The following is an 11918-nucleotide window of genomic DNA, read 5'->3' as shown; positions in this document are numbered from 1 at the left end:
AGTACTTAATATATAATTAAGTCTCAAAAATAGATTTAAATTATTATTTATTTTAGTTTCATACTTAAATAATTAGGAGTGTGAAAAACACACTTTAAAGTTGACTAGATTAAATATGTGTATACATACACATTTTGGCGCATCTAGCTCAAAATTTTCATTCACATGACTTTTTAAAAAAAAGTTAAAAATCAAAAATACATTTAAACTATTATTTTTTTAACTTCATACTAAAATTATTGGGAGTGCTTTTTTTTTTGGTAGAAAAAGGATATAATATATTATATATCAATATGCATCATTACAGGTTAGTGGCAGCATGTTGCTATTGTTACTTCTACTAGGAGAAGGGGGTGGAACTACATAGTAAGTACTATAATAATCCGATTTGATATGTGGCTTTTTAAGCCTTACAAAAAGAGTTCCTTCCGTATCTGCATCCAACTTCTTCTTGACACACAAAGGAGGAACTGACCATAGCACAAAAGAGTTAGCCTTCGTTAACTTAGCCCCTTCTCTTGCCAAGCAATCTGTCACCTGGTTTTGTTCTCTAAAGTTGTGCTGTACCGGGGGGTTCCCCTATTGTCGGAGTAGTTCCCTGCAATAGTAGAATAGAATAGAGTAAGATGGATGATCATTAAGTAACATTTGGATGATGTCTGTGCAATCTATGCTTATCTCAATTGGAGTGAGGTTATGTTACAGGGTTATTGTTAAGCCTTTATGGAAAACGTAAAGTTCGGATGTAATGTTTGAGGCTATATAAGTGTTTCCCATAAATCCTAGGACCCAATTCCCATGTATGTCCCGTATAACTCCCCCTATTCCATTTCCCCCCAATTTCCCGAAAGATGATCCATCCGTGTTTAGTTTATAATCAGTTGTAGGGGGCCTCCATTTCACGAAGCTTACTTTTGGTTTAGCTCTGCCCCTCTTTGAATTTGTAAGGGATAGAAATTCTATAGCGTGAAAGTATGTTGATTACAGATTAATCCTCTTCTTTTTGTTGTTACGATGGGTTGTCATTTCTTGTTAACCAAATGCTCCATAAGTAGAAGGGAAAAGCTTCTTCCCATTTCATGTTTTTTATTTTTGGATTCATAGAGTATATAAGTTTTGACCAGTGTGGTTCTTTTTGGTTGTTTATTATATTGTTGATGTTGGTAATTTTCAGCTCTTTCCAGAACTTAAGAACTACTAGGCATTCCAGAAAAATATGTTGTATGGTCTCTGGTTTGCTGCATATATGGCACAACTTACTGACGTCTATTCCTAGAGCATTAAGATAGGAACGTGTTGGTTGTCTGCCGTGTTGACATAACCAAAGGAAGTGTTTGATTTTATTTGGGCATTGAAGCTTCCATATCCATTTGAAGTCGGAATCATTGTTATGATGGTCGTTATTTTTTTTTTTTTTAAGATAATGGTATACTGAGTTCATTGTTAGGATCCCCTTTGGGCTATGACTCCATGTCGCTCTGTCTTGTGCGTGGAGTGAAGAGGTTAAATAGATACATTCAATGAGATTTCTAATCCCTACTGGAAGAATAAAGGAGATGCAACTATAATTCCATTCTCGTGAGTTCGTTAGGATGTCGCTAACTCTCATGTTTTCATCTTCACTTGTTAGGGGGCCAAAGATTTGTTCTCGCATTGTTTGGTTGTTCGGTAACCATTTATCATACCATATAGATATTTTGAAGCCATTTCCTATTGACCATTTGAGACCTTCTTTGCAAATGTTCCATCCTATTATTAGGTTCTTCCAAGGTTTCCCATGGGAACTTTTAGAATGTGATAGTGCAGATATTTCGCTTTCAATGGTATATTTATTGATTAGCATAGAAGCCCATAGGGAGGTAGGGTTGGTAAAAGCCCTCCAAGCTAGTTTGGTTAGTAAAACTCTGTTTTTAGGTTCTGATTGTACTTACCACCTTTAAATCCCATATCTATAACTTTACAATAATTAACTACATCCCAAAATTCGCTAGTACGAGGTTTATTAATAGGCCTTCCTCCGTATTTTTCCATACTATTCATTAGATCATTAAAATCTCCACTTATCAACCATTTATCATTATAATTATCTTTTAATCTTTTCAAAATTTTCCATAGATTCCTACGCTTATGTTTATATACACTAGCATAAATACAACTAAAAAGCCAATTATTATTTGTGGAACGTACCTTAATTATTGCATGGATTTCTTGAGTCGACGTTGTGACTTCATCCACCTCTAGCTGGGTATATCCCATAGCATGACTAAGCCTCCAGAATTTTCAATAGCAGGGACTTGGATCATGTTGTTAAAGGGGAAATCATCTAGCAAATCTTGGTGGTCTTGCATTTTTGTTTCAAAGAGTGCTACCATTGGAGGCCTATGCTAATCAGTCAAGGACTTAAAGTTCCTCCAAAAGTCAGCCCCGTTACCCCCTCTACGGTTCCATATGATGAAATTCATGGAGCTATTCAAGTGTGGTGGGGTTTCTTTCAATATCTGGTCCGTCTCCGACAGGGATCCATTCATTAGAGTTAGGTTCATAATGACTATAAAGTTCCCTATTTCTAGGTTGCTCGGAACCCTTATGTCTATTGAACTTTTTCGTAGGTTTGGCGGGCAGATGAGAATACATTGTTTTTGCAAATCTCTCTTTGAACAACAATACTTTTATTTCTTTTAGTACCACTATATCTGTTCTTGTCTCCCTAATTAGTGCTAAGGTCACTCCTAGTTCTTTTGTATTTTGGTCCACTTCTAGGTTCTGTACTAGCCTGTCTATTATCATAGGGAGATGAGTTTGTGGTAATACCTGAGAGGATGATGCTACATGGTTCGGGACAATCATGGGGGGGGGTCTCCTTCGAGCTGGTGTGGACCATTGAAGGGCTGGGCTGAGTCATATCTATAGTCACTGCAGGGTGCTATTGGTGGTTGGTTCCATAGTCTGTTGTGGGAAAAATATCATTGGGGAAAATAGTTGTTCCTAAGCTGTTGCTTGGCTCAGGGGGTTGAACAGTGGCATTTCCCATGTCGGGAAGTAATAGAATGAGATTTGAGGGAATGGGAGTGTCATCGGTGGCTGGAGAACCGAGGACATCCAAAGGTAGTTGTTGTAAGCCTTCATTCCTAGTCTCATTCTCATTCCCTCTAAGACTACCTGGACTATGAATGTTGGGTTCCGTACTACAATGACCACATGTTGCCCCTTCACTATGGCTGTGAATGAGAGAGCATGGTCGTACAATCTCATTTCCATCCACAAGTGCGGTATTAGGTTTAGGGGTGGGGCTTGAGTCGTATAAAAAGTATTTCCCACTAACGTTACTGAGAAGGTCGAAAATGGAAGAAGAGGAGCTAGGAATGGAATTTGGTTGAATGACATTTAGTTGTTCATTTAAATTGGTTGAGCCTGGCTCGCAGGAGTTCTTGGGGTAAAGGGAAGGGAGTTCATGTTTGCAGTTTGCCTCCTCTGTTAAGCTAAAAAGGGGATTCTTGGCATTTTCCTTAAGATTTGGTAGCACTATAGATATGGAGTTTATAGGGTAAGTTAATTGGCTTTAAAGAGGAATATTTCCTATATTAGTAAATGTTGTACTAGGAATATTTTGGTTTCTATACTTTGAACTTTCCGTGGCTTTTTCCATAAATGGGGGGGAAGGGGGGCTATGTTTAGTAGGTCACTACTTGGAAAGTTTAGAGGTAGAGAGGTATTGCCGTCGATATCCATATTTGTTATTTTATTTTTAATTATACAGTTGTTATTTGCTGTGGAGTGTATTTTGTCCACATAGTTAGGAGTGGACAGTGAGGGATTTACCTTGAATAAGTGGACATAATTTATTGTTCATTTTCATAGGGGTATTAGGGGGTGTGTAGGTTACTGTGTCTACCGCCATACTGTTTGTTNTCTTCTTCTTCCTCCAGACGCAACCCAGAGAAATCCAGCCGAATCCGGAAATCTCGTCCAACTGCTTTGCAAAACCCATCCCCTGCAGACCACCCATCACCCTCACGTCCCTTTTCCCCCATTTTTAGGGATTTTTTTAAAGCTTACCACTGTTGGATTGAAAAGAGGCAGAGGAGTCCGAATTTAAAATTGAAAAATTCACTCGATTTCCTCGAATTTTTCAGCTATATAATCATCTCTTTGATCACTGCTTAAGGGGGAAGAAATTTGAAAGATAAATTAGTAAGACTTGGCAGCGGAAAGAACTCAAAAGCTTAAGCCGCACCCATCATCTATTTTCTCTGTTTTCCTTGTCCATTCGTGTTGCCAGGACCCATAGGAGCTCCCGAAGTTTACGTTGGTGTTGAAGTCGCTGACTCCCGGCTTGTTCGCCTCTGTTCTCTGCCCGGATAAAGGTAACGCTTCCTCCTTCATAATATTCCCCTCGTCTCTTCTTCTATTTTGATGTGATGTGTTCCAATATCGAAAAGGCCTTAATATGTGTTTAGTCATTGCTGGTCTGTTGATATCTCGATATAATATATTTGTGCTTATGTGATTTCGTCATTTGGTCGAGTTGGAGATTACAAATGCGTATTTAATGTTGATGTTTTTAACTACTCTTTGAGTTCCACTTATTGCTTAATCTCATGAGGGGGCTGTTTTGTTTCGTTTATACTCATTACCGTTTAATGTTGGAGTTCATGTAAGCATGAGTTCTCGAATCAACTTATTTGGCCAACATATATGGTATAGTTGCACGTTTGCTTTAATCGTTAGTTTTATCTACTTCTTGAATGTCTTCGTTATCCCGCGACCTAATGTAGTTTATTTAAATCTGAAAGTTGGTGATGTTCACTTTCTTAAATCAATCTGTGAATCAGGTAAGGTGGAGTATATTGAGGTCTGAATCTTTACGTGATCAATTAAGTCTCATTGGTAGTTCAATCTAAGGATAATTTTTATGTTTTAGTCTCTGTTTTGCTGCCTGTACATTTATAAAAAAAAATAAAAAAATCTAAAGCTATTCATGTCATTAATTTGAACTAGAAATGTTTGACAGTACCCTATTCTTACCTGTCATTGTTGGTGTGTTTTATATTATTAGGTTAGGAGAAATATTAAGTTATGCCCCCATCTAGTCATTCATGTTTTAGTTGTTAATTAATTATCTCTACATCTATTTCCTTATCCATTATATGCCCATCATGCATGGATTCGGCCCATTTGCCGAAAAATCCAAAAATAGCACTTGTTTTAACTGTGAAAGATGTTCATTTTCCTTGTTCTTTTGTCTAATTGGAGAAGTCCTGCTGTCCAATGATCTATTGCTTATTTAGTATCAATTGTGTAGACTGTTCCATTTGTTGTGATTATTTTGATTTAAATATTAAGATGAAGTTTTGGAATCTTTCCCATTCTAATATCTTTGTTTTTGTTTGCGTATGATGCCTTCCGAGTCCATTGTGGACACTCTTCCTCTCTATTTGCATTTCGGATGGGCCATAAAGGCCCCAAATCTTTCTTTCCTTTCGAGTTAGCCTCCGTAGAAGGCTGTGGAGCTGATGAACAGGTTGAATACAATAAATGGGGGGCTGAAAACTGAATTTTCAGATCTCAACAAACCCAAAAAAGGGCAGTATACATGATGTCTACAAGTGTATACACGGTATAAAATGGAAAAAATATCGATATATAGGTCAAAAACGCAGGGATACAGGGCTGATGCGAAATACATGTGTTTGGAAGCGAGATATACATGAAAAGGGCTGATATAAATGCCGATATACACTAATTGTGTGATTATTTATTTATTTGTTTTCTTTTAAATCGCGACTTAATTTAATTAAATTCCCCAAAAGATAAACCATGTTCTTTATGTTAGTTTCTTTAAAAATAATTCGTTTTTTTTGTCAACTCTTATGCTTATTCAAATATTTTTAGTCAAAACTTTCACTCATCTTTAATTAGATTAAAATAATGTCTTGGTTTGTCTACCGAGTTGGTTCGAATTATTATTTCTAAAAAATGACGCAAATAAATCTTAATTAATCTAGTTTTGTTAAAGTCCTAATTGACCAAGTTGTTTCAATTAAGATCCAATTTTCCAAAAAATAAAATAAAATTTATTCTTTATTTAACTATTTTTATCAAAGTTAATCGAATATCGTAAAATATTATATATTTTATGTTAAATTATTCTCCTAAATATTTTTTAAAGATATGTTCTTTAAGGGTTTTCTTCATTTAAATCTTTTTTTTTTACTCATTTCAAAATCGTTGTAAGTAGAAGTTTTTTTATTTATTCTTTCTATTTTTAATAAACTTTAAAAATGTGTTAGTCAAAATCTTTTCAATTGATTAATAATAATAATAAAAATATACTTACTTAAGTCATTTTCTCAAAAAAAAAAAAAGAAAGGGTTAATCAAATAATAAGAAATGATTTTCATGTTTTAATTTATCAAATTGGTTTAAAAATGAATTAAATAAATTCTAATTAATCTAGTTTTATTAATATTCCAATCACTTGTATTTCAAGTCGAATGTATCTTTTTGGATCCCTTCCTCTAAAAAATAAAGATGAAATATAATGCGTTATTTATTTAATTATTTTCTTAATCAAATATGTTATAAGTTATTATTTTTTATGTTAAATTATTTTATTTTTTCTAAAAATAGTCAAAAACATTTTAGTCAAGTCGCAGGTCAACCGCATGTTAGCGGGCATTTCAAATGCTTAACCTTTCTCGAACTGTAAATTGAACCCCGAACCCTCTTCGGTATTTTCAAATGATTTTTTCTGTTTAAATCTTTGAAAATTATAAGTTTTCTTGATTTCCTTTAAAAATTAAGTGGCGACTCTTTCTAAGTATTTCTCAAATTGTGTTATACTTAAAACATTTCAAAAAGTGATTTTTCTAAAGGTTAGGAAAATTACGACACAACTATGACCACATGTTGCCCCTTCACTGTGGCTGTGAATGAGAGAGCATGGTCGTACAATCCCATTTCCATCCACAAGTGCGATATTGGGTTTAGGGGTGGGGCTTGAGTTGTATAAAAAGTATTTCCCCCTAAGGTTGCTGGGAAGGTCGGAAATGGAGGAAGAGGAGCTAGGAATGGAATTTGGTTGAATGACATTTAGTTGTTCATTTGAATTGGTTGAGTCTGGCTCGCAGGAGTTCTTGGGGTAAAGGGAAGGGAGTTCATGTTTGCAGTTTGCCTCCTCTGTTAAGCTAAAAAGGGGATTCTTGGCATCTTCCTTAAGATTTGGTAGCACTATAGATATGGAGTTTATAGGGATAGTTAATTGGCTTTTAAGAGGAATATTTCCTATATTAGTAAATGTTGTACTAGAAATATTTTGGTTTCTATACTTTGAACTTTTCGTGGCTTTTTCCATAAATGGGGGGGGGGGGGGGGGGGGGGGGGGGGGGGGGGGGGGGGGGGGCTATGTTTAGTAGGTCCCTACCTGGAAAGTTTAGAGGTAGAGAGGTATTGTCGTCGATATCCATATTTGTTATTTTATTTTTAATTATACAGTTGTTATTTGTTGTGGAGTGTATTTTGTCCACATAGTTAGGAGTGGACAGTGAGGGATTTACCTTGGATAAGTGGACATAATTTATTGTTCATTTCCATAGGGGTATTAGGGGGTGTGTAGGTTACTGTGTCTACCGCCATACTGTTTGTTTGTTTGGGGCTAAAGTTATTAGGGTTTTCTTCCTGTTGTTTATTATTTATTAATGTCGTATTGGTGACGTTAGTTCTTGTGACGTATAAGGATTTGTTATTTTGGTTAATCACGGATCGAGCCCCCGTTGGGTCATCCACAAAATCCCCTAAAGTATTGGCCTTCTGCTTCCGAGTTCGAGACTCATCTGCTGCATCAACATTTTTCATAGGAGTATTTTGGGGGACCCGTGCTAAGTTATTTGGCAGACTCTTTTTGTACTTGAATATTTTTTATTCGAGATATTACCTATGCTTGCTTCGAACAATTTAACGCTTATACCTGGGTCAGCTCCATCACTTTCCTCTGTAGCTCACTTTAATTGCCTGTGTCATTTCTGGAATTTGACCGTTTGCCACTGCTCCTCTATATCGTCCATCGTGGTGTCAGCTGTTTTTGTCATTGCCGTCGGTTTTCCCTCGCACTGCTCTTGATGAGTTCCTACCCTTCCAACTTGTTTTGCCATAGAGGTTTCACAGTATAGTCCATTATGCCTAGTACTCCACATTTACTACAGAAGATATCTGACCCTTCATATATGATGGATTGTTTGTGGTTTCATATGTATATGACTTTTTTAACTGGAACACCTATTGCTACTTCAACGCATATGCGTGCATATCGACTCCTTAGAGTTTCGGACGTGCACACGTCTGTTTTGACTAGTTTGCCTACTTTGGCCAAGACGATGTGGTCGTAGAACTCTGTTGGAAGCTCTGGAGTCTTATCCATATGGCGGAAACGTTTTCTTTCGCTTCAGAGGCGACAAAATTTGGTTGCCACCTCTTTACCGATAAAAATTATCCGTTGATGAACCATGGTCCGTTTTGGAGGTACGTTGCAAGTTCTCCTCTTTGAGGAATTTAACTATGTAGTAGTCGTACCCTAGATCGATTAGAACAATTTCCTCAGTGGTCTTCCAGAGTAAGGCTAACTTCTTCTTGAGGTATTGGTGGTTTATTTTTTTTCCCAAGTAGTTTGATGATGATGGAGAAAGCCCATGGTCTGTAGATTCTCCTTTTTTCCTCTTCTGATAGCACGATGTTGTCCTCAAGATGGCGTGCCCCTCCTACTCCCAACTTATTTTTCTCTGTTTCGTCTAGGAGCATGTCGACTGTGCAATTTGGTTCATTGTGGGATAATCCGTCTTGAGTTGGGTACGGTACCACCAAAATGTTCTTGAAAGTCGGTCTGATTACCTCCGTTTGTTCCGAGTTTGTTGGGCCGCCTTCGTCCGGCAGTGCAGGTGGATTGAGTTCTGTAACTATCACTCATTAGTTAGTTTGAGAAATACACATTGGACCTTTAATTTTCATCCACTTGGTTTTATTTATGCTGACACATTTTTTTAATTATTATTATCCGAGGACCAAAATATGGTAAGATTTAATAATATCAAATCCAATTATTCAATCTCTACTTATATTTAAAACTCGTTGGATTTAGGATCTTTTTTCCCTTCCTATGTGGATAAATAAAAGTCTTATTAGGACTAGCCCACTTTAGCCCATAACCCAAAATATTATGTGGCATATATAAGGCTTATTTGGTCTTATTTTCAGAAACACAAGAGAGAAAAATCAAGAGAGTTTCGTTTTAGAGATTGAGAGAAAAAGAGAAAAATCTCGTTTTTGCTTCTGAAAATTTTCTGCTCAGGCAGTGCGCTTCAGACAGAGTTTACTGCTTCGTTAACCGTTGGATCGTGCTAAAATTTGAACTGGGAGTTCTCAGCATCTGGTTCTTGCAATTCAACGGTGGAGATCGGATTTGTAGGACTGTAGCTTCTGATTTTGGGGCGTGAACAGTAGCGCGTTTTGGGTAAAATCTCTTTTTTAATTCTCTAGTTTTGGTGCAATCTTGATTTGTTGTTGCTCGTTCTTTGGCACTTGTTTTGTGGCCAATTTTGGAGAACAATTTTGTAACTCTTGGTGTTTATAGTGGAGCTTTTGGTCCTGTGGTTTTTTACTCTTCACATCGAAGGGTTTTCCACGTAAATCGTTGTGTCTTGTGTGATTGGATTATTCTTATCTTGTTGTTTTAGTTTGATTGATATACTTGCTGTCCATTCTTTATATTGCTTGATTTGATTTGTCTTCTCTTGGTTCAAATTGAAAGGGAAAGTTTAGATTTGGGTATTATTCCGCTGCTATCCTGTCTGACATTCTTGTTAGCGTCTTGCCTTTCCCAACAAAACCTTCACTTTATGTCATGAAGTTTGTTTTGATTGATGGTCAAATTTCAGTTGCAAAATGAGTATTAAAAATTTTCTCATCATTTTATAAACTTCATATTTCTAGCAAACTATATAATTACATATAATGAAATATCCTAAATTTTGAGTAACTCTCTCATCTCGTTCTCATGCTTCTATTATTGACTTGCATGGTTTGAAAAATTAAAAGAGATATAGTTTCTTAAGTTCCTTTAATTAACTGATTTCAACACGAAGTTATCTACATATTTTCCGTGTTTCAAATAAAAAAAGGAAAAAGGAAAAAGGAAAAGTAGGCAAGAGTTTATACAATCTACAACAGCAACAAAAATTATTAAATGGTTTAAATAAAACACAATGACCTTAAAATAGGTGGCCTCAAATTTTTGACCCCTACTTGTTCGAAGGACAAAATTACTTTAAGTTTAAAAGTCAAAATTTAGTGAACTTGAAGTTTCGCCTATGGAACAAGTGAAATCAAAAGTTCAAAATCCCGTAAACCAATCAAGTAATTAATATAGTCCGAAGATCATCAAAGAGGAGATGTGACAAATTTAATTTTATCCCTCTTTNGAGTGACAGAGATAAAAGTAGAGGTAAGTCAAAGTCTAAATACAAGAATGTTACATGTGACTATTGCCACAAGAATGGGCATATCAAGAAATTTTGTTTTAAGTACAAGAGAGATATGAGACAACAAAAGAAAGAAGGTGACAATGAAAATCGTGTTGTTGTTGTTGCTAATGATGATCTTCTTGTTTCTTGTGATGAAAATGCTGTCAATCTTGTTCGTGATGAGTCTAGCTGGTTTGTGGATTCTGGTGCTACTTTTCATGTCACGCCCAAGAAAGAATTATTTTCTTCTTATACTCCAGGTAATTTTGGGATGTTGAAAATGGGTAATAATCATGAGGTTGCAGTTCTTGGTATTGGGACAGTTTGTTTGGAAAGTAACAATGGTTCCAAACTAGTTCTTAATAATGTCAAACATGCTCCAGATGTTTGCTTGAATTTGATTTCTGTGGGATACCTTGATGATAAGGGTTATGTTAATACCCTTGGTGCTGGCTAGTGGAAGCTTACTAAAGGTTCGATGATTGTAGCCCGTGGTGATAAGTTGTCTAACTTGTATGTTTTTTAGGGCTCCATTTTTAGAGGCTCAGTAAATTTGATGGAGAATGATACTTCATCATTGTTATGGCATAGAAGACTGAGTCATATGAGCGAGAAGGGGACGAACAATTTGGCTAAGAAGAATTTGCTTTCTGGAGTGAAACAAGCAAAGTTGAACAAGTGTGTTCATTGCTTAGCAGGTAAACAGAAGAGAGTTTCTTTTCAGAGTCATCCGCCTTCAAGAAAGCTTGATTTGCTGGAGTTGGTACATTCTGATTTGTGTGGTCCTTTTAAGGTAAGGTCTCATGGTGGTGCACTTTATTTTGTAACTTTTATTGATGATTATTCACGCAAACTCTGAGTATTCTCTTTGAAGTCCAAGGATCAGGTACTTGAAGTGTTCAAGAGTTTTCAAGCCTTGGTTGAGAGACAAACAGGGAAGAAATTGAAATGCATTCGTTCTGATAATGGTGGTGAGTATATTGGCCCCTTTGATTGATATTGCAGAGAGCAGGGTATTCGGCATCAGAAAACTCCTCCAAAGACTCCTCAACTAAATGGTTTGGCGGAGAGGATGAATATAACTCTTGTTGAGAGAGTTAGATGTATGCTTTCAGATGCTAAGCTGCCAAATTCCTTTTGGGCAGAAACACTTAATACTGCTGCATATGTTATCAATTTATCTCCTACTGTTGCTTTGAATGGTGATGTCCCTGATAGAGTTTGGTCTGGTAAGAATGTTTCTTATGATCATCTTAAAGTTTTTGGGTGTAAAGCCTTTGTGCATGTTCCTAAAGATGAAAGGTCAAAGTTAGATGTTAAAAGTAGGCAATGTATCTTTGTTGGTTATGGTCAAGATGAATTTGGCTATCGTTTCTTTGATCCAGTTGAGAAGAAACTTGTTAGAAG

This window comes from Solanum stenotomum, unplaced genomic scaffold (assembly GCF_019186545.1).
Source record: "Solanum stenotomum isolate F172 unplaced genomic scaffold, ASM1918654v1 scaffold23267, whole genome shotgun sequence".
NCBI lineage: Eukaryota > Viridiplantae > Streptophyta > Magnoliopsida > Solanales > Solanaceae > Solanum > Solanum stenotomum.
The sequence above is the reverse complement of the archived record's forward strand: the minus strand, read 5'-3'. Positions refer to the sequence as shown.